At 41.3% G+C, this 24315-nt stretch overlaps 1 pseudogene; it reads right to left on the reverse strand.

The window, feature by feature from the left end:
- The window catches only part of LOC147442421 (uncharacterized), a 63937-nt pseudogene extending 53284 nt beyond the window's left edge, over positions 1-10653 (reverse strand).
- Between the last annotated feature and the right edge of the window lie 13662 nt (positions 10654-24315).

The raw sequence follows: 24315 nt of genomic DNA on the forward strand, positions 1-24315 counted from the left end.
CAAGGTTTTGTATTTGAAATAGCCTAGAATCATAGGTGCTTCAAAAGGCAGCAAAGAAGCAACCATATTAGATTTTGCAAACGCAGCAAATCAACAAAATTCACATGTTCAAAACAGCATGCCAAGGTTTTGTATTTGAAATAGCCTTAGAATCCACAACTGCATTTGCAAACTTTCTTCCCACACTTCTCATACAAAGTGAGCTTATACAGTCCACGACATAAAATGTCAGCTACAATAATTTTATTACCAAAATTGAGATCATGTATTGTACATATGTCATCCACAAATTTGACTACAAGTCTAAGTCTAGCAAGTGCAAATACAGACAAAAGATCCTTCTTGATCACAGGTACATCCAATGTATCAAGAAGTGTGAAAGAATTTCCATTTGCAGTAATAAACACAATCTTTCCAACTCTCTGAACCAAATAAGAGGCATTGTTGCCACAAGTGACATTATTACCATGAGGGAAGGGACAGACTCAAGAGAGGTTAAAAAATCACAATGTGAGGTGATGGGCTTTGTAGCACCACTGTCAAAATAACACACAAGTGAATCTGTAGCAACTGACATGCATGCATCATGGACAATAGGATCATAAGTACATTCTGCACTAAAATCCCACTCTGCATCTACATCAGCATCACAATCTCCTTTCCACAGAAGACTCTACAATAGTTGCACTTGTATTGGACCATGTAGTTGATCCAACCTCTTTCTTCTTAGCCTCTTTTGCCTTCAATTTTGAACACTGCTTGATCAAGTGATCATTAGCTTTACGATAATGGCAATGCATCTTCTTTTTTCCCTTATCACCAGAATTCCCATATGAAGTGCTACCAATAGAAGCATTAGGAACATAATATTTTCACCTCACGGAAGAACCATGAGAAGTGGTTATATTGAAGTAATAAAATCTTGTTTAATTGCACGATGTTTAGCCATGTTTTTTCTAGAAAGTGACTCATGCAACACTAATGTGCATAATGCACCAAACTTGACACCTTCAAGATTTCCTTGGGTTATAAGTCTCCTGGTACTAGCAAAAGTCTGGTAAGAATCTGGCAAAGCATGAAGAATAGTTTGCACAAGGGAACTGTCAGAAATGACTTCGCCTGCAGAAATAAGTTGCTCATTTATATCCTCGACACCAGCAAGGAAAGTGTCCATTTCATTTTGATCATGCATAATCTTTGACTCCATCTCTTTACGTAGCATTGCAATTTTAGCCTCATTGTCACTTGCATAAAGACCAACTAGAATATCCCAAGCTTGTTTTGCAGATTTTGCTGAACGAATGTGAGGAGTAATAGTGTGCTTCACAAACAACACAATCAATGTATGAGCATGTGCATCTCTTGCATCCCAACAAGCTTACTCTGTCGTAAGGCAAAATAGCTCTAACAGCTGTAATCTTGCTAGCAAAACCTGTAGCATCCTCAACATTGCATGTATCCACAGAACCAGGGCGTACATCAATGCCTTGCACAATGTTCCACACACCCTTTGACACAAGGACATGTTGCATCATGTCAGCCCACTTAGAGTAATTGTCCCCATGCAATTTTTCCTCAATAGCAAACATCTTAAAACCATCTATGTTGTTGTCAGCCATGGCAAATGCCTAGACCTGATTTTGAAACTGCTTGAAAAGAGGAGAAATGAAGCACGAACACCATGTGCTATATAGCACAAAGCATAGAAGACTGTAAGGGACCTATTATGCAGAAACAGCACTGACAAAAAATTTGCACAAAATGACAAAATAGCCTGCACAGTATTGTTTGTAGTGGAAACGGAGGCCGAAACGAGTCCAAATGAAAATTTTGAGTAGACCAAGCTCCGCAAGCTTTAAGGTCGCCAAAGCTCACCAAAATGGGAGAAAGTGAGCAAGCATGTGATGGAGCTATTGGGGACTAAGCTTGAGAGGACACAACATGCTCTGATACCAATTGTTGGAAATAAGGTTGCAAGGAAACTCACACAGCTTGGAGAATACAAAGGAATCTCAAGGCACACAACAAAGAGTGTATTACTTAGTGTGCATTGGAAAGATAAGATAGCTCTAGAGTGATGGGTGTAAATACAATGCACGGGGGGGAAACCTCCTAGTGAGGGAAAAAATGCCCTGGCGGTCCTATGTGTGTTCACATACATCACTACCACATGTATATGGTAACATCCACTACTTCCATTGGTAGGCATTTGTTCGGCTTTGGCATACACAAATTTTTGCTCCCCTGTGGTATAAGATTCAAAATATTCTGGCATAGGATGTAAATCTACGAGCTCTTCTTGTGCTAAGGTCTGTGTGCATGTGGATGGAGGCACAAGTAAGAGAAAGATGCAACTATCAAACTTACACCAAAGTATAGTTAACAAATCCAAAATGGGTTAATTTTGTGTTAGTAATTTGCAATGAAATAAATAATATCCTGCCTATCTAGAACTTGATTCAATATTAGTGTTTGATTACACATTTAGAACATACAGTGTTGGCACCTTGACCCGACCATCGCAAAGTTAAAAATAAATTAAGCTGGAATACAAATAAAAAATTTATCCATAACCTTGCAAAAACGGAAACATGAGACAACTTAGCGAGAGAAAAAATTATGCAATTCTAACAAAAATGTAAGAGACAAAATTACATTGATTACTTACAGACGTCTACGATGATTAGCCTTGGAAACGAATAGAAAGGGAGATGGAATTGATTGGTCCAGCATATTATGAACAGCGCAAAATTAATTTGATCTTAGCTTTTCTTTTCTAGAAGTTTCTATTTACGACAGGGATGGCCAGTTCGACATAAAATATGGAGGTTTCTATGCATCAAGAAAATGCCTTGCAAAACCACATACTTAAACTTCTCGTTTAAACTTGTAGTAGGTAGTATGGGAGTCTGCAGCTTATACAAAGTATGTAAACTAGGCAAAATAATGCCTTGAAGTCAGATAACGTAGATCACACAAGGTAGAGCCTTGTTATTCAAAATTAAGTGAAGTAAATGTCTAATTAGTTGGAATAGAAGAATAAGGATCCCTCAAGTAGGGATGCCAGTTTGCGTATCAACGAGACACTCATACAGTATATGTGTTTGTGTTGTTACACAAGTAATGGGCATGGATAGTGTGCCAAATGCAATCATGATAGATGGGTCGTATTGCCTCCTTGCTCAAAATAGCATATTTGAATATCATATTAATAAGCACATTTTACTACCTATATGATAAACAACTACATAATTTAACTCATTAATAAACAAAAACATAGATTTAAGTCATTAATTCATGATATATATACATTACATCTTATTTATATCACTAAATGTAAATAATACATAGAATGTATCAACTAAAGACAATACAAATGATAATAAACTCTTAATGTCACTGTCGTGGGGGAGTCAGATGTAGTAGACGAGGGGGAGAGCGAGAAATGAAATGAAATGTTATATGAACCGTCTTTAAAAGGGCAACTCATGAAAATAAAGTGATACAATCTAGTTGGTTCTAATGCAATGTGTGGGTACGAAATAAAATAAACTAAGGTGAAAGACAAAATTAAAAAGAACTAAAACTAAAACCCTAAAATAGGTCAGACGAAAATCGTCATCATCATCGTCAATGCACGTGGATGCCCAACATCGGACGTTGTCAGGGAAAGTATTGCATTGGAGTCATAGTGGGAGGGGGAAGAGAGAGAGAGAGAGAGAGAGAGAGAGAGAGAGAGAGAGAGAGAGAGAGAGAGAGAGAGAGAGAGAGAGAGAGAGAGAGAGAGAGAGATGAAATGTGATATTAACCGTATTCCAAATGCGATCAACCCCATAGAATCCCTATGGATCTAGTACAATGTCTGGGTAGTAAAGTAGACTAAAATAGTCATCATCTTTGTCAATGCTCCAGGATGGCCAGCATCTGATGTTGGCTGAGAAAGTATTGTACTAGTCGTTGAAGAGCTTCTTCAATGTCTGTCATGATAAGGACTCGAATTGGGAGGGGTAAGTGTTGGAATTAGGGTTGCAGGAAAACACACACAGTGCACAATAGAGAGTGTTTTACCTAGTATGCAACAGAAAGATAGATAGCCCTAGAGTGATGGGCGCATATACAATGCACGGGGGGAAAAAACCTCCTAGTGAGGGAAAATTTGCCTCGACGGTCCTAAGTGTGTTCACACACATCACTACCAAATGTATATGATAACAAATCCCCCCTGGAGTGATGCGGTGAATGAGAGCTCTGGCACATAGAGTAAAGGGAAGTGCCGCGCCATGAGGACATGATCAGTACACAAAGGGGGGTAAGCCCAAAGCTTTGGGAAAAGCATTGAACTTCTCACAAGCTAATGTTTTTGTGAAAAGATCTGCAAGGTTGTCATGTGTTGGCACATAAACCAAGCCAATCTCTCCTGTTGAGAGCCTCTCCCTGACATAGCGGTAATGCACCTCAATGTGCTTTGTGCGAGCATGAAAAATTGGGTTCCTTGCAAGTGCCAATGCGCTCTGGCTATTAGTGTAGATAGTGTTGGCAATGCCCTGTTGAACACCCTAATCAGCCATAAGCCGTCTGAGCCATACACACTCAACCATAGTTGTGAAGACTGCCATGTACTCAGCCTCACAACTTGAAGTGGCCACAATAGGTTGCTTCTTGCTCAACCATGGAACCATGATGTACATCAATGCCCTGCACAATATTCTAGACAACCTTTGACACAAGAACATGTTGCATCATGGAAGCCCACATAGGGTAATTGTCCTCATCCAATTTGTTCTTAGCAGCAAACATCTTGAACACATCTGTGTTGTTATCGGCCATGACGAATGCCTGCACCTAATGTGAAAACTGCCCGAAAAGAGGAGAAAAGAAGCGTGAACAACACGTGCTATATAGCACAAATTGTCGAAGACTGTAAGGGACCTGTTATGTAGAAAACGACACTAACAAAAAATTTGCACAAAATGACGAAATAGCATGTGCAGTATTGCCTGTAGTGGAAATGGAGGCCGCAATGAGCCCAAATAAGAAAAAAGTTCGACCTGTGAGCGCTCGCCAAAGCTCACAAAAATCAGAGAAAGTGAGCAGGCACGTGCTGGAGCTGCTTGCAACTAAGCCCGAGAGGACGCAACCTGGTCTGATACCAATTGTTGGAATCAGGGTTGCAAGAAAACACACACAGCTTGGAGAAGTTTAAGGAAGCTCAAGGCACACAATAGAGAGTGTTTTACTTAATGTGCAATGGAAAGATAGATAGCAATAGAGTGATGGGCATATATACAATGCACGGGGAAAAAAACCTCCTAGTGAGGGAAAAAATGCCCCGACGATCCTAAGTGTGTTCACACACATCACTACCACATGTATATGGTAACAATAAGAGAGAAATGAAATAAAATGTCGTCTTCCAAAGGCCTATGGGACCAACTGATACAAGCCTTATGGATCTAATACAATGTTTGGGTACAAAATAAAATAAAGTAAAGTGAAAGACTAAAGAAATTATCATCATTGATGCTTGAGGATGCGTTGTTGCAGCCGTGGTCGTAGAAAGTATTGGAGCAGTCGATGAGGAGCTTCGGCAATGTCCATATCTGTACGCATTCATACTGGGGGAGAGAGATTGCATGTTGACAAGGGAGAGTGAAGAGATAGGAATTGTAGTGTCACTGGGAAACGACACCATGTCCAAGAGTGGCCGAGGGGCTTTTCCATATATTTAAAGAAGTTGCATGCTAAAAGTGATGGCCGTTGGCGAGCTGAAGTCAAGATAGAGACAATGATTCTGTGGGTGGCCATGAGAGAGAGAGAGATAGAGAGAGAGAGAGAGAGATAAGAGAGAGAGAGAGAGAGAGAGAGAGAGAGAATTCAACGGCTGGGAGAGAGCGAGATGGGGAGTGAGGGCAGGTGACGCGTGTCAACCACAAGATGCATGATGTTTCATGGCTATGAGCAATTGAGAGAGGGAGAGAGCTTAACTGTCGGTCTGTGGAGAGGGAGAGAGTGAGCTTGACTGCTTGTCTGTGGATGTGTGCATGGGAATGGTTATGTTACGACAAGAAGTAGTGTCGACTCTAGGTTCTAGTGGCTTTGGTGGTTGAAAGAGAGAGAGACACATTGTAAAGCATGCGAAAGCGGGTGCTGCATGAAGGTTTGATACGGTCGATGACCTATGGTGGCGTTGGACTCTGTGTGTGTCGTGGTTGTGAGCTAGAGAGAAGTTGGCTGACACCAGTTTGTTTGTTGCATGCGGTGGGCCAAGAGTTGATTGGGGTAGGTACGGGTGTAGAGGGTGGTTTGTGGGACGACTGGTTGAGAGGAAGGGAAATCTTATGTTGGTGGTTGACATGACCTAAGCCTATGAGAGTTTGTGAATGGATGTGATATTGTGGCACAAGCATGAAGTGGAGCGGTAGAGGGAGAGGAGCTGGATTTCAAGGTGTGCATCGATCCAATTGCAGTCGTAGGCTTGCAAGAAGTACGAGGGCATGCGAGGTTGGCAAACCCGTAGTTAACTGAAGGTACACAGCCAAAGTATCGAAGCCCGTGAGGAGTCGTCGTTAGCAGGTGATTGGTCGGACGCTAGCGATTGGTGCTATGATTGCTCCTGTTTATTGGCTATGGATGACATTACTGATGACGATCGATTCTCATGGGTGTAGCAGACCATGCAAAGTTCAAAGCTATGGCTACTATCGCCAAGCCAGGCCAATCTGTCAAATTAATAAACGACAATTTTATACTTTTGATACCTTGGAAGTCTCTTGGGGCTCTGTTCCCACGGCTAAGAGAGAACGGTGGAGCTCGCATTGAAGCAAGAGGTCTAAGATTGATCCAAACATATTCAAATAAATTCTTTTGCTCCTTTCCACTACAATTCCGCTTGGTTCTTATTCTTACACATATATATATCTTCGATCTAATTAAATAATTTTGCTAATTGCATACGTCCTCATATGCACCTCATGATTAATTATAATGATGCGAACAAGAACTAATTACTATATTAACAATGTTTAGGCTTTCCTAAGATATTATCATTCTTACTATCTTATTCATGTTACTTTCCCTCATTACAAATTGAAAAAGTATTGTCATTAACATATATAAAACTTCAAGAAGGAATTAAAAAACTTTGAGTAAAACAAAATAGAACCATGTGATCGACTTAGCTTTATTGTGCAATCGCGAAGAGCTATGTTGTCAAATGGCAAACCGTACACTTCAAGTGTTTTTTTTTCCTTGTTACCAAGAGCGTAACATGGGCTCTAATACTACTGCTACAGACAGGAGCGCGGAGAGCCCTGCAAAACACTAAAAAACAATATATTGGAATCCATAAAATAGACAAATCTACATACTTAATGAATCTCGTAGCCCATCATTGAATCACACGCGAACAGTGAGAGACAGAGAGCAGGAGAGAGCGAGAGAGCGCATGTAGGCACACCTCCTAGTGCGGAGTGCTACGTCGGCACAGCAAGAGTGTTAAATTTTTGGCATCTCAAGTGAACTTCCTAATGTGATCCCATTATTTAATTTGGTTGTTAGGTATTTATTTCACTTATTTGTCAAAGTCTTGGGTAGGGCAATTTACTGGGATTACTATATAAGAAACCCCTTGCCTCCATTGTATAAACATTCTGTTATTCATTGCCAAGGTTGATTGGTTCAGGAGACTCTCTCTCTCTCTCTCTCTCTCTCTCTCTCTCTCTCTCTCTCTCTCTCTCTCTCTCTCTCTCTCTCTCTCTCTCTCTCTCTCTCTCTCTCTCTCTCTCTCTCTCTCTCTCTCTCTCTCTCTCTCTCTCTCTCTCTCTCTCTCTCTCTCCCCCCCCCCCCCTTGGTCTCTACGCTTCCGCATCGTCGACTTTCACATGGTATCAAAGCTTGCTGTATCTTGGTGATTGAAGAAGCCCTTGGCTTGGAGGAGCAATCCGCAACAGTGAGAAGGAGACCCACAATTGTTGCCAGCAATCCAACGCCCCATGTTGCTATCGGCATTCTAAAAAGTTGCACACAACGGCGCCGGTCTCACCTTCTTTCACTAGCGTTTTGAGACGCTAGGTTGGCAACTCCATCAATTGGTGTCGACTATTCTCCCCCCTATAGCGCTACCCGACGTCGTTGTCCAGTGCGTTTTGAAATGATGCCCGACAGTGCCTACTAGGCACTCCTCTCTCTGCTCGCAGCGTTCTAAAACACCACCCCTTGCAGCCTCTTTGAGTCAACGGCATCTTGAAACACACGCAGGAGAAGCCTTTGCCGACCCCATTGATCTTGTCCCCTTCTACTCCTACATGCTGAAACGTTGCACCAACCCCTTCCCCTTCTCTCTTGCTACGTTTTTAAAAGGCTAGAGCCTAAAAGGCTTGGGAATAAAAATAGTGGCTTGAAAGAGTGAACCACAAGCAGTGTGGGGCACGAGAAGGACAAAGGAGATCATGGTTCAAGGGAGTGGCTTTGAGCCAATCATGCGGCTATTCTTTTGAAGAAGTTTCTTGGTGTTCGGATTGGAAGCGACGGAGCCGGCTTGGGAGACGAAGAGTAGGACAGGAGTGGCTTGGGGATTTTGTGCAACTTGGACGGAACTCTTAGCCCTTATTATGCACAGTTTATTGTGGATCTTTGTATTTGTTCAAGGCTTACCACAGGGCAAACGTGCGAAGCGGCTATCGATGATAGAGTTTTGGATTTCAGAGAGGGATAGCAGATTGAGCGGAGCCCATTGCGTGTGGAGTTTCCTTTACAATGGAATTGAATCGGCTTGGATCTTTTTCGGCTTGGTTTGTACGGCTATTTTTTTGGAGTGCGAGAAGGTACCCGATTACCAGATCTTGCAACTTCAAAATGGCCTCCCCTTGCTCGAAAACCCACGACAACAACGACCAAAAGCAACAAGTGGCTATAGATAACATATCGTCAACCGTCCATTTAGCGGCCTATGCACCGGCACAATTCTCAAGGTACACGACAGATTGTTTGTCTCGAGTTCATGAAGTCAAAAGCAAATGGAGGAGTTCGCTAGAGGATGGCAAAAAAGGTCAGTTGGACAAGGATGGTAGTACCAATACTCAATTAGCTGCCTCGGTACCCATGAGGTACAATCACAGTTGTCATGAATGTGACTCAACGCTTTGTTTGTCTCGAGAATTTGAAGCCAAAGGCAAAAGCATGAACTCATAGATAGACAAGGACAAAGGCAAGCTGGACAGAGATTATGGTAATAAAGATTTGACAGAGGAGATCGGCATGGCACTGGTGGTGGTGGCCACAGTGGCCTCGACGTCAGATTTCTAGTCAAATGACATGTGTCACCACTAGCTTCAGCCAGAGAGAGGCTTGTGAGTGGTAGAGAGGGGCAAGCAATGCTCCCTATAATTAATTTGGACCCTTGTGTTGGAATTCAAGTTATTGGTATTTGGACCAGTAGGTCGAAGTTCAATGCACATGCATCTAGCATGGAACCAATCAGACGTCTAAAACACTATGGATGAGTGCACCAATCCATTGTTGTTGGTCAAATTATGGATAGGATGTGTTCCAACAATTCATTATCTTGGAGTTTTATGCTTTGGACGTGATGTGTTCATAGTTCACGAATAGGGATTATTGGACATAGTGTGGTCTACAGTTCAAAGTTTCTACAAACGCAACCGATGCTCAAGATGGCATTACTTTCGGTACAAAGTTGAGGAGAGCAACACCGAGGTGTATCCAGTATCTCGGCCGGTGTTGGGGTGTCTATGGTACCTTCTTCATCGACTTGGTCTCACTATTGATGTCCACTATGAACTGCAGAGAGGTGTTAAAGTTTTGGCATCTCAAGTGAACTGCCCAATGTGATCGCATCATTTAGTTTGGCTTTTAGGTATTTATTTTACTTATTTGTCAAAGTCTTGGGTAGGGCAATTTACTGGGATTATTATATAAGCAACCCCTTTGCCTCCATTGTATACACACTCAATTATTCATTGTCAAGGTTGATTGGTTCGAGTCTCTCTCTCTCTCTCTCTCTCTCTCTCTCTCTCTCTCTCTCTCTCTCTCTCTCTCTCTCTCTCTCGTGCTCACTCCCCTTGCTCTCTATGCTTCCGCATGGTCGACTTTGACAGAGAGAAGAGTGGAGAGGAGAGAAGAACAATGCAGACACTGGGTGCAATCTCCCCCCTTGCAAGAGTGAGCATTTTCCTCTTGCACGTATTTACTTATAGATTTTTGAATGCTCAAAAATGTATACACATTGTCCGCTGGGACATAAAGTGACTATAGCTCACAAAGATCTCTTTAATAATACAATGATAATGAATCTGGTATCATTTGTACATTATATAGAGCAGCTATGAATTTTCCACCTATCAAAACTACAAAAAATAACAAAATATCAATTCCATTACCCTCTTTCCCCTGAATATTTCTTGTTAACTCATTTCTGGACTTGAAAGGGTTCAACACGTCTATGGTCTACCAGCCTTACTGTAAAATCTCCTCATCCTCTCCTCTTACAGGTCCTTGTTCATGTCTAGATATGGCATCAAATGCTTCTTCCAACTCGTATCCTCTATAGGTTCTATCAATAGGTGGTTCCGCGGCAAATATTCTTTCAATCTTTATCCTTTCCATATAGGGGAATCCTGCTATGGTTGGCATCATTGTCGGTCCTTTGCACTCCTTGGGATAAGAGTAAGAATAAGTGGGCATCGGTGATACTATGGGGTCACATATGATCCTATTGTGATAGGGATTTCTCCTCTATAGAATTCTTGTTCCCTTGTCACTATGGGAGGCAACCATGATTGCAAGGTTTCAGCGTTTAGGCTCATACATGAAGGAAAAATTGGTGTTTCAACCCCTCTAGCTTAACTAGATGGAAACCTGGCAGTATCCTCCACTTCTCAAAGGGATTTGTAGACTTGCTAGCGGTAGGGTTTGGACTTTGAGTTGTAACTGGATCTGTTGTAATTACTCCAGTGCCTATCATTCTTGCTACTTCTGCTTTTTCTATCAACGCATACTCCCGTCCATACTTGTCAACATATATTATGAGACTTTCTTCACCTGATTCCTACAAAAACAAGTATAAAATCTTTTCCGTGCTTAACTCAAAAGCGTAGGGTGCTAGACACCTGAAATATGTTTTGGCCCTACCATTCGTACACTCGTAGATTAACTCAAAAGTGTAGGGTGTTATACACCTCATCATCACACGAAATCTACCCCCATCATCGTACACTAGAAGGGCTTCCACTCCGTCGGCTGGTTTTTCCTTTGTGCATATGCTTTTGCATCCCCTTGCATCGGCATAAACCAGAGTTCTATGGCCATTTGGTCCTTCTAAGAATAGGGTTGTAGAGCTTGTTGTCCGCGTGGAATTCCTAGAGGTGCTACCTCCTCCCACTTGGTTCTGTTGGTTAACAGTGATGTTTTGGTCAACCATGAGGTAAAAAGACTGCTCTGACGAGGTGTCAGTTCCCCTATCATCCTCTATAATTGGTTCTAGTGGATCTATTCTTGCTTGGGTCACACTCTCCTCAGTAGATACGAAGCTGGCCTGGTCTCCTAGTGATCTCCGATCTCTTTGGAGATTTCTACCTGATCTCAAATACATCAACTCTGTTAAACACTCAACTATCAATCCAAACCTTTCACCTCAAAAGTTTGCTTATAGTCGTTCTTTGTTCAGTCTAGTCTTCAAACTGCTCTCCAGTTTGTTGAATGTTTGTACTTTAGATTGGTCTCGATTTGTTGGACCTTGTTGATGGCTATCTGTAAAAAACTTTAGATTCTGTAAATCTTTGTGAAATAGTGATTCTCACTTTAGTACTATTCAATGTTGATTAGTATGACCTTGCGGGTAATTTTCGTCCTTTTTTTTTTTGGAGGATTGGCTCCTTATATATGTTCCTTACACTGATTTAAATTGACAAAGGGGGTGCTAGAGTTAGTTGGAAAACTCTGGTAGACTCAATTCAACCACATAAGTCCTAAATCTGGCCCCTAGACATTTATACACGTATGATGTCTATGTGCCAGATTCAACTCAAATTCAAATCTTACGTTCTCCTTGATGTGTTAAGCCTCAAATCCAATCTCCTTCTATGGTCTTAACACCTGGATTCCCTAAGAGGTTTTCTAGAACAAAAATGACTCAAATTAGGTGAAACTGGGTCCTTAAGTTTGCCTTGAGGCGCTAGACCCCTTGGTCAACCCTAAAGTCAGCTATGATCTCTAAATGTGCCCTTGAGACATCATATGCGTATGATGTCTATCTGGCCAAAATGTGAAGATTTCCACTCCAGAGGTTCTCTACCATGCAAGCAATTCTCTTAAGCTTTTAAAACTCAGTTTCAATACTTTTTGTGCTAGATATGAACAATGCAATCATTCACTTGCCTTAAACCATCTTTTGGCACCTTTTAGCTGCAATAGTGCTTCCCACTTGATGAAATTGGTCCTATGTGCTCATTACCTGCTATAGATCATCACAAGGGTATACTCATATGCACAATTTGACTCAATTCTGACCTCTAAGACATCATACACGTATGATGTCTTTTGGCTCTGAATGGAGTTATGTTTCTACCACATCTGCCCCTTTATATGTGCAACATGCATATGTGCTCATATCCAATTTTGGATATCAGAGTTGTACAATTTCACTATTTTTTACCCAGGAACTTCTCAAAAAGAGTAACATGCACTCTTAACTTATTTGCCCAAATGAGATGAAACTTGGTGAATGTGCTCCATACAACATGCAAAATGTGCGTATGAAAAAGGTTCAATTTGACTGCCAGATCACCTTTTGAGACATTATACGCGTATAATGTCTACTTGATGGATTTTTTCACAGATTTCACTCACAGGCTTCCACAAGTTCTTAGCAACGATTTTCAAAAAAATTTACCAATTTTTATGCAACCAAATGTGCTCAGAATCACCAGTTCCCTAGTTTTCCATTTTTGACCTTTTGGCTTTTGTCTTTTGGGTATCAACCATTGGTCAAAGCCTTGGTCTCAAGTTGCACTTGAGGTAAGACACCCCTCTACAACACTCTGGTGTAGTCTGTTTTGCCAAATTTGGTCTCTTGGTATGCCCTAAGACATCATACGCGTATGATGTTTGCTGATGAAAAATTACAGTTTTCTTACCTAGATTCTTGCAGATGTAATCTTTTATGCCCAACAACACCCAACAACCACTGATGCTTGTTTATTGCATTTTTCTTCCTAAGATTGCAAATGCAAACAAGCAAGCTTATTCTATGATGATCATCTCTAGATCTTAATCACAAGTTCTACTTACCCTACTCCTACACATCATATGGGTTTTTTTGTATTCATGAGTAGAAAAACGCTTTAGTACTGCCACACACATACTAGTTTACACTTTTAACACCTCGCAAATCACTCACTCTCTAACTACACCAACTACAACAAAACTGTCAAATGCCGATGACCTGGGCAAGCTGTATGCCCACTCACACCTCCCTAAGATCTCAAAAGTCCTACATTTGGATTCTACCTAAAGTAAAGTAGTAAAATTTTGGTGAACCAGAGAGACTTTTACCTCGTAGGATTGGTCTAAGGTCACCTACCTAGGGCTCTCGTCCCCGGCAATGACGCCAATGTTGGCGGATATTCCGCGAGTGGATGCTAGCATAGCGAGAACAAGACCAACAACTCTATGTCAGCCAAGGACGAAGCTCAACCCGTAGGCACATGGAAACAAGGATATGCGTGTCAATCACCTACTCGACCTTCTAAGACAATCTCTACTCAAGGAAACCAAATCTAGACGTCCTATGCGCTTGTGAATGCAACTCAACCTAAAATGCTCATGCTATCTGAAACTAGACCAAACGCACTTGAAAAGTCACGAAATTCGTAGGAAATACTCTTCTCATCAAGAGGTCATACTCTATGGACTTTGACTCGATATCCTACCTAGAACCACCTCGTGTGATAATCGTGTATGAAGACATGTAACAAAATGTAGGTCATCACTTTTTGGTTTGTATGATCCTAATATGTAGCTCTACTCACCATGAACCCACAGGTACAAAGAAATCACCAAACGGACACACGATTTGCAAAAAAACTCACCCAGGAATCTCATAGGAGCTCGCTTAAGGATGACATCGAAATCGTGCAAGCTTGGTGTTGGATTGAAACCCCCCCATTGCTAACGCATGGTGGTGTCGCTTTTGCAATGGAAGCTTCGTAGAGTGCGTAGGGAAAATAAGAAGCCTCACTCTCTCTCTCTCTCTCTCTCTCTCTCTCTCTCTCTCTCTCTCTCTCTCTCTCTCTCTCTCTCTCTCTCTCTCTCTCTCATAGACACACCGCACTGTAAACGTAAGATTAGATTAATTCAAAAAGTTTGTCTTAGGGTTACAAAAATTGGCTTATATACAATTCCTCAGAGGCTCGTTCTCACAAAGAATATTGGCCGCTTAACCCATTACAAAATGTCATGTTGCTTCTAGCAAATAAGTGATACAAAAAATGGAAAGTTGGGAAAGGCTTCTTCTGTGTTAAGGAGTCAACACCCTATTTTCACCTCTCTTGTAGCTTTGAATGGATTCCATGATGAATGGTTAGCCCCTTGCTCAATCTACTTTGCTTCCTTGATTTTAAATCCTTTGAATCTTACTTTGTTTCTTGATTAAATGTGGAGAATGATCCCTTGGTAAACGAAGGTATTGATGATATATGCAAAATTAATAGGAAGGTAGAGAGTTCTTTCTTATGTCCCATTTGTGGATGCCAACCCTTCACTTGACGTGGTTGGTGTACCAAGTACTTCATCATCCAAGTTTCTCAGTCCAAAATACAAGCTAGAGAAATATTCTCCTTCTAATGCTATCAAAAAGGCCCTATCCATTGTCATACGTAATTTTCAACTTGCTTTGTGAGTTTATAGTGTGTTAGGTGTTGATTGTAGTTTCTATGCACGCTGAGCGAACGATAGTGCTGGTGTGTTTTCTAGCAAGTTTGCTAGAGATTTTAAGACAACCTTCGAGGGTGGGGAGGTGGGTGTGCATAGTCCAAACAAAATTGAGCCTTTTGATGAAATTTTCAGCTCTCAACTTGCTCTTGTTAAGCCCTTGCCATCATTGCTTATATCTGAGCTTTGTGACTCTATCCATTCTTGGTTTGCATTTGAGGGTAAGGTCGTGGGTAAGTATGGAGCTTATAAAGTCCAAAAGGCAACCTACAATAGGCTCTTAAAAGCTGATTTGACTGATCGGCTAGCTAATCACACTATCACTTTCGTTGTTAGTGAGAGATGCATTTCTCAATTTGTGGAGTGTTTTGAAGCGGGTGAGTATGTGCACATAGAGGGTGCTGTTATTCTAAAAAGAAATGCAAATTATGGAGGAACATCTCCTTTTTTATTTGTATGCCGATGCCACTACCTCCATTGTGAAGGGCAAGCCATTAGATTGTGCCTTGGTGCTATTTCCCGAGCACAAAATCAAAGAACTAGTTGATCGCGAGCTCTCCTTGGGAGAAATCGTGTGATGGCACAATCTCTTCTTTGTTGACTATTGTTGGTGGACCGGATTTCACCTATAGAGCAAGTGTGAGTACCTTGTGGTTTAAGTGGCGTGTTTCTCTTGTTTTTGTCTAATTTTTTTTGCCGCAGCTTGTTTTTGTTCCATCTAGGAGAAGAAGAAGAAGAATAAGTGAGTTTTAACGACGTAGGAAACTATCCCAAGAGACCTTAAAGATGACTACCATCACATGGTCAATGAAGTCCAAGAACATGGATTCTATGTGTGTGTAGCACGCAACATTAACGTCTACAAGCAATTTTCTAATACTCTTTCTATTGTGGACTACACTATCTTATGTCTCTTGCCCGAAAGCTTGACAACAAATTTCAAGGATGTACATGTTAAGCAGCTTTCCCTTTTAGGATTTAGTAGTAAGGTGAGATTCAATTTCTAGTGGATTCTTGTTGCCTGTTATACACTTTAGCTCTAATTTTTTGTTTGTGTTTAGGTCTTTGGCACTCTTGAGGTGGTCAAAGTAAATAGACTCGGATTTTATACAGTTGTGGTGGTTGTAAGAGCAGTCAAGTAAGTTGTCAATCCTCTAACCCTTATTTTTTAGCATGCAACAAAGCTGTGAAGATCGTTTATGCCCCCATTGTCCAAGCCCGAGTGGTAGATCGTGATGCTAAAGCGATTTCTGTGGTGTTGCATGGTAAAGTGGTTGATGAGGTCCTTTGATTGCCTCACAGTTTTGTCCATCTCTATGACTCCAACCTTGTTGATCTAAAGTGCACTCTTAAGAAGATTGGTACATTCTCCATCAACAAGCAAGGCTATCTAACAAGCTACAAGCCAGAGACATAGTTGCTTTTGTTGGTGTGATTTGCAACCTTTTTGTCCTTCCAACCAACTAACCAAGTTATCCATAATGTCTTGCATCCGCAAAAAACATATGGTATTTAATGCAAAGTCAGGTTTTGACGTCAATGGCAAAAATATTAAAATTGATCCCCTTTTCTTGAAGAAATATTGTCTTAATCAAGATGTGTTGTGTGTTTTTTTGCATGAATCTATTGTCCAACTGATAGTTCAAGATGTTGGAGATAATAATGAACAAACCTTAGGTATATGGTTGAAAATTTGGGAGCATGGTTGTACGCCTCGACCCTCAAGCGTAGTTGCACTTCAAGTTGTGCTACATTCTTGTTTGAGAAGGAGTAATACATCTTCAATCTTGTCCAATCATTTAATCTCTCTTGCATGCTATGTGCTAAGGGAAACATGCATTGTTCACATTTTCAATGATTTAAAGTTTGAGAAATCTGTGATTGTTTATCCATTTGGCCTTGCGGTGTCAGGGAGAGAAGCTTTGCTTCTGTTCAATTTCAAATTTAGCACATTCTTCTTCCCTCAAAATAAATTGTTGTCCAAGAGAAAGCGTTGTGTGTGGTCAAAAGAACTTGTGTCGACTTTAGAAGATTTTATTCATTCTCTTCCACAACGTAGTGCTGTTGAGATAGCATCAAGTTTTTAAATGGAAGTAGCTTGCCCTTACAACTTGAGACAAATCCAAACAAAGATTTATTCTTTATGGAAATCATTAGGCACCAATGAAGGATTCCTTTCATGTAAACAGCCCAAGAAACAAAAATACTTAGAAGAAATACTTGATACACCTTCTTTTCCTTGTTTGTGTTGTGGTACTCTCATATTTGGAAATAGTTTGCACCGTTTAACTCCGTCAGAAGTGGACTGCCTGCAAAACATTTTAGAGCAAGATTTGTCCAATTTGCGTGCTAGTGTAAAAGTTTGTAAAGGTTGTAGGGGGCATATGCGAGCCCTAAAAAGTCCTCTTCTTTGTATGCATGCTACTCTTAAGTTCAATGAAACAATTGATGAGGTCTTGATGTTGAACCCTATTGAGAGACGGCTTGTATCACTTCGTATCCCCTTCGTGCAGACAAGAGAGCTCAATTACGAGGGGCAATATGGTTTGCGTGGGAGTGCGGTGAATGTCATGGCAGATTTATCCAGGGTTCAAAGAATACTGCCCCGGTTTGCGGATGAACATGCAACAATCCTTGTCGAGGCGAAACGAAAGCTTGAGTTTCATCATGCATATCTTAGTGGAGTAGTCCGCCCATTTTATGTGCTCCAAGCTTTGGTGTTATTGGTTCGAACGCCGTTGTTTATCGAGCATAATGCTTCCATAAATGAATCTTGGGCTATCGCTATCCAAATAGTGCCTTGATGTCGAGTTGCATGAACAAAGTGAGTTTGTGGAATCAATGGCTGACCAATCTAGTACACTTGTGCATGGGATCTACTCTTCACAACAAGTGATTGATCATAGTGTGCATGTATATAGTGTTGCACCATCTGAAAGGTTTAGTCCCGTTAGCTTATTTGATGATGATGCATGTGAAGAGCTATCATTTCCAAGTCTATTCTTTGGGAAGAAAAGAACTTATGCCCAACTTGCAAAGACCAACTATCAAAAGGTTGCTCACAAAGATAGACGTTTTACTTTTGACATTGAAAATATTTTCTTCAAGGTCATGAAAATCATCACTACCAAGGTTTTAGGCTCTATATGGGTTCGTCTCCAAAAAGGAAAACTACAAGGAAAAGAATTGGGTGCAAGTAACATCCAAGGCAACACTAACATTCAGCAGTTTCTCCAGTCACACCTTGGCTATCGTGATTTTGAAACTCTGCGCACATCATGTGATTACAAAGCCAAAGCTTAAGCGCAATATCTTTGCAATGATTCGACAGGTAGGACAACCCACATTCTTCATTACCATATCATGTGTAGAACAAAGGTGGGAACCTCTACATAAATGTCTTGCACTACTCAATCCACAGATAAAAGCAAGTGATTTTTTGAGCACTACTACTTTCATATGCTCTTTGGTGCGTTTTGATCCCACAACAACAACTCGCTACTATGTTCATAAATTCAAAGCTTTGAAGAAAGAGCTCCAGCGCAATTCGAAAATACTTGGCAAAATTGCTGACTTCTTTTTGGTGATTGAATTCCAACATAGAGGAAGCCAACATGACCATGGGTTGCTTTGGATCGAGAATGCACCACAATTTGGTGTGGCTAAAGATCACAATGTCATTACCTTTGTTGATACGTACATCTCCAACGACAAGGATGAACTAGTGGACGAGCTCAAAAATGTTCAAACCCATTCACACTGAAAGACGTGCAAAAGTCATAGAAAAGCTTTACCGCTTTGGATTTTCTCGTCCACCTATGAGGAAAACGATTATACTGCATCCCATTGAGACAAGTGATTCAAGAAAGAAGGTAATCTTTGAAAACAAAAAGAGGCTCGATCAAACACTTGTAAGCCTTGGCCATGAACCAACATTGAGTTTCGATGAATGGTTGAACTCTTTATCTATGGATGAGGAATCATACCTTGAGACACTTTGTTCGACGTTGATAGAACCTACACTTTTGCTTAAACGACATCCAAAAGATATCTACATAAATAATTTCAATAAATCATTGTGCACCTTATGGGATGGTAATATTGATATCCAATTTATTTTCAATGCTCATGGAGTTGCAACATATTTCACATTGTACATGACAAAACACGACTCAACGACAAGCAAGGCAATAAGAAATGTCCTCAGCAATTGTTAGAAAAACAACTTGCCCAGCTTGGAGTGACTTTAAAAAAACGGGGAGTACCCTCATCAATAGCCAAGAAATCTCAGCTCAACAAGCTCATATATTGCACTCTCCTTGCCATTGCATAGCGCCACCAGAGAGCAGACTTTCAATCTCAAAGGACATTGTTGCTTAAAAGACGAGCCACTCTAGAGATGCTTCATCCTGATGACACACAAATTCTCTTTGATGATTTTGTCATTAAACACACCAAAAGACCACCACATCTATCACATCTGTGTTTGGCTAAATTTGTGAGCCAATTTAGCAATTTACATGGTGCAGAACACAAACGAAAAAAGTCTCATGTGATCAGATATGCAAACTTCAATAGAGAGCTTGATGCTGAGACATATTATCATGAGCTTTGCTTACTCCTTCTCCCTTTCACATGCAACGAGTCTGAGTTTGATGCATGTATTACAACATGGAGATATAAGTTTGACTCCAACATTGCCACAATTACTGACAATAAGAAAAAGTTCATGAAAGTTGAGATCTTGGCAACAAGTAGCAAACAACAATCCTCATGTAATTCTTCCACAAGAGAGAGTCATCAAGAGGCATTCAATTATAAACTTGATCTTGACTTGCCAACAACTAAACCTCTCCAGTGAGACCTCAAGCAATCTATCGCAAATGTATATAAATCTCAAGCTAGTTGTTTTTGACAAGGCCTCTTTGATAGGCAATAGATTGCTTCATATTATAGATACACAACTTCGAGTGCTCAAGCATAAACACACTCAACCATTTGGTGAACTGGATGTAATTTTTTGGGGAGATCTCTGCCACGCAAGCCCTGTGCGTGATCACTGGATATTCAATAGATCTAAAGCACACACTCGATATTCTAGCGCCTTCGTTTTGGAATTCTCACATAAAGTGTTGGGAGCTGGGCTGGATGTCAGGACGCGGGTCCTACGGGCAGGGCCCTACCCTAAGGGGGGGTCACGGACCCCAGCCACGGGCCAGCTAGCAGTGTGGACAGGGGATCCTAGGGCTAAGAGCCTATAAGTATGGGCGGTTGGGTGGAGGATCCAGGTCTCTAGCTCCTAGGGTTAGCCAAGTTTAAGTTTTTCTTGTTTTTTCTCCATGTTTACACTTTACTTGGCAATTATTGTCATTGTGCAAAGCAAAGTGCTTTGGCAATTTTACATGAACCACGGCTTCTCCCTTGTGCTGCGATATTGCCATTGATTTGGAATCAAGGACATTGGCACACAAGTTTGGGGAACTGGTATGACCAACAGTTTGCTCCCATTTTAGGTGTGGTGATATCTCGTTATGATGTCCCACTACCAATGCGGACTGTGCAAGGCACTTATGGTTTTGGTTCTCACGCTTGAGACCGTCATAGTAGCCAAGGGCTTATGCTTTTGCATGCAAAGCATGCTAAGCAGGTGGCATGGACTCCACCACTTCATGCATTATGCTTCCACTCTCACACTCGCAACTCTGTCAAGGACAGACTAAGTGATGGATTGTTGAACCTGATGGTTGGTTGCTATCAACACCCAACATCACTAAAAGGAACCTAAATCTAGAACTTATTTCACAGGCAAAGTGCCAATGCTATGTCATTTTCATACAATCACAACCTTGCAAGGCAGGTAGATCAAGATGTGGTTGTGTTTTTCTGTTATCTCTCTCAATGAACGAGTCATACCGGAAAACTGTGGAATGCTTATACGATAAGCTGCAAGTCAGGCATAAGATGCGTAAGAGCACATAGCTTGGGCACACACTCAAAAAACTTAAGGAAAGTTCCTCAGCCCAGCATGCTCTTCTTCTCGACTTCTCTCTCTCTTTAAGGGAAACATGAAAATATTCTGAGAAGCTTTTGATACGTGTTTTGCTCGTGAGTCAGCCTGAGCCAAGGTGCTCTAACTCTCAGCTAACATGTGGCTAAGATGCTACTCAAATTCGTCTTCAACGGCACAAGGGCTATGAGCCACACAGGCTAAGAGTCACTATCAGGCCAAGGGTAAGACCCAAGTATTGGCATTCTTTGGGTGATTGTTCTCCAGATTGAACAGATCTACCCAGGGGAGTACACATCAACGTTAATGGACAAGCAAGAGTCTTGTCATTACGGATGTTTAGGGTATCATTTTTGCACTACATGTTTTCAGTGCGACACTCAAGTTGAGTTTTTGATAATCTTCAACTCACATCCGCTGATATCTACAAGGAAGTATAGATGCAGCAATCAGTTGAGAGAGCATGGCTGTCCACAAGAGCTAGGCAATTCACTTGTGTGGATTTCTTGCTCTCTCTATAGCACTACGGAGTGTCTATGGACATTATTGTTTGGGGTACGACCCAGAGGGTGACTGCTAAATCACCCCATAGGCATTGAGGATCACAGTTTGATCTCTCTCAGGTAAACTTTCACGGAAAGAATTCCGCAATCTACCACACGGTAGTGCACGAATTCAACTTTTCGAGTTGATTCCAATCATTATGTACACGGTTAACTATGTTGGTTACCGTTGCATGCTAGTTGAGTAGTTTCTACAGAGGGTCTTACCAACGGGTTTGACTACGTAGATGTTAACCAAAGGGGTTGGATTGCGCAGGCAACACCCACGGTTTCCAATGCAAGTTGTATAAATACGCTTGAATGTTTCAAAGCCATGCCAAGGGCATGTTGGAACAAAGTATTTTGGACCGTAGCGTCCACTATACCTTATGCTGTTACGAACCTAGTTGTAGGGTTCGATTTGGCACATGTTGTCACATGGGATACAACATGGTCTAGGAACTCAAGGAGTTCAGTTTAGCCCGGGTGGAGCATGATAATAAGGGTCCCTCTCACTCTTGTCGCAGAGTGTTTGTAGTTACCTCCACACACAAGTACCAGCTCGTACTTGATGGAAGTCTCTTTTCTTGATATCCTTGTTTGAGACATATTCCACATGTGGAGAATATGAGTCTCTGGGACTGACACTGGCGCCAACTATCTAACAATGTGTCGCGACGAAGTCCCTAGGTGCTGGTTGCATCCATGGATTCGACCATTTTGAGCACACAGTATCAGGAGCAATTTCAGTGGCTAGAAATTGTCGGGTACTAAGTACAAACTTGTTATGATTACAAGTGCTATGAAACCACCTTAACAGAGGGTTGTTTCTACATATAGATAAGTATGCTATGTACATGAGAATGTCTCATGGTTGGTACCTAGGTGTGACCGGGTTGTCACATTCTCTTATGGTCCAAAGTCTCGTCATGGAATTGCGGTTTGGATATGTTTGTGTTAAATGCGTGCACACTAGGTGTTATGGGCCCCAGTGTTTAACACAAATTTATTCGAAGCGGCATGAAAATTCATGGACATTATTGTTTTTACAATTTTTTGCACTGCCAGTGCAATCTCTCTTGCAGATTTAGTATGAGTTTACACCCTGCCATACAAGGTGATAGCTAAGTATGGGTGTTCGTGATTGGCTGCTTGAAACTCCAATCTGCTTTCAACCTAGTTGGTTGTCTCCGTTCCATATCGCGTATATGGCTGGATACTCAATGATTGAGCCATAGTTTGTCGTCAGTAGTGGGCGACTGTCTGTAAGGGGTTGGGGGAAAGCACCTCACTCTTACTGTTGCTATTCATCCCGCGTAGGATGGGCAACTTACAAGCATTCTATTTAGTACTAAAGGATATGCAAAGTGCATATGTTAGTAAAGCACACTAAAGGATATGCAAAGTGCATACATTAGCAAGAAGTGAAACAACTAGATCGGTTACCTTTCTGGTTTGGAGTTTGCTTCTTATGATGAAAGGCATGTTACGGCTAGTTCTAGTCTCTGCATGTTATTCTCAAGTTATCAACCTTAATCATCAGTTTGGATGAGGTTGACTAGTGGCAAGAAACCACCACAAGTCAAGGACTTGGTTGCTGCTAATGAGTATGTCAGCATAGTACTTTCATGGAAAGATGAGCCGAGGTTATATTGCACATTCCAGTACCTTCAGAAAGTCTGAAACCTGGGTATGCATTTAAACACCTCTTAGTTGTGATAACTCGTTTAGCATTCTCAAGTGAGTTTTAAATGGAGTCTTCCCATTATGTTGGTTATGGGTCGGTTAATCAAGACGGTTGTACAGGGACAACAATGTGGAAAATCAAGATGTTATTCTTGATTTCATTGAACCTCCCAATAAACCGGGTTCCGATTCAACAGACCGTTGGATCCATGAGGGATGCCACGGTGGAAAACATTAGTGTTCTTATGAAGATACCACCACTTCTGTTTTCGAGGACGAAAACTCTTCCAAAGGGGGGAGTAATGTCAGGACACGGGTCCTACGAGCAGGGCCCTACCCTAAGGGGGGGTCACGGACCCCGGTCACGGGCCAGCTAGCAGTGTGGACAGGGGATCCTAGGGCTAAGAGCCTATAAGTATGGGCTGTTGGGTGGAGGATCCACGTCTCTAGCTCCTAGGGTTATTATACTGGATTTAATTTTTTGCGGAGATCTCTGTCAGGCAAGCCCTGTGCGTGGTCGCTGGATATGCAATGATCCAAAAAACACACTTGATATTCTAGTGCCTTCATTTTGGGATTCTCACATAAAGTGCTGCGAGCTCATGACACCTATGTACCAAACAAATGAGGTATTCATAGAAATCTTGAATTGAATCAAAGTTGTGCAAAAAACTGAGCAAAACTTATTGCTCAACATTGTGGCAACTCCTCATCCTTTTTTACCAACACATAAAAGGACCATTATAACCAAAAGGTTTTTACAATGCTCCATAAAAGTGCATATCTCATTAGGGCATGGGACAAACCACATAAGATATGCTCGAGGAACTTTCACAACCCAAGAAAGAAAAATAAAAAGCACATGATCTTCCATCCCTACCCACCCCGTGGGGTACACAAGGAAAAACAATTCTGGAGCTTTGAGCCCTCCTCACACACCTCTTGTAACTCTCTTTTCTAATGAAAATGACAATGACAATTTCACTATATGTGCCCATTCATTTCTAAACTTTCGATCTCGTCTTCTTCTTTTGTTCTTACGCATTGCAAGTAGATTTCAATGGGCAGGCCTCGTGATTTTATCACTTGTTTTTAAAAAATCGTTACCGCATATTAATTAGATCTTTCGAGAAG

The sequence above is a fragment of the Adiantum capillus-veneris genome, chromosome 14, assembly GCF_014529385.1.
Source record: "Adiantum capillus-veneris isolate H3 chromosome 14, ASM1452938v2, whole genome shotgun sequence".
Taxonomy (NCBI): Eukaryota; Viridiplantae; Streptophyta; class Polypodiopsida; order Polypodiales; family Pteridaceae; genus Adiantum; species Adiantum capillus-veneris.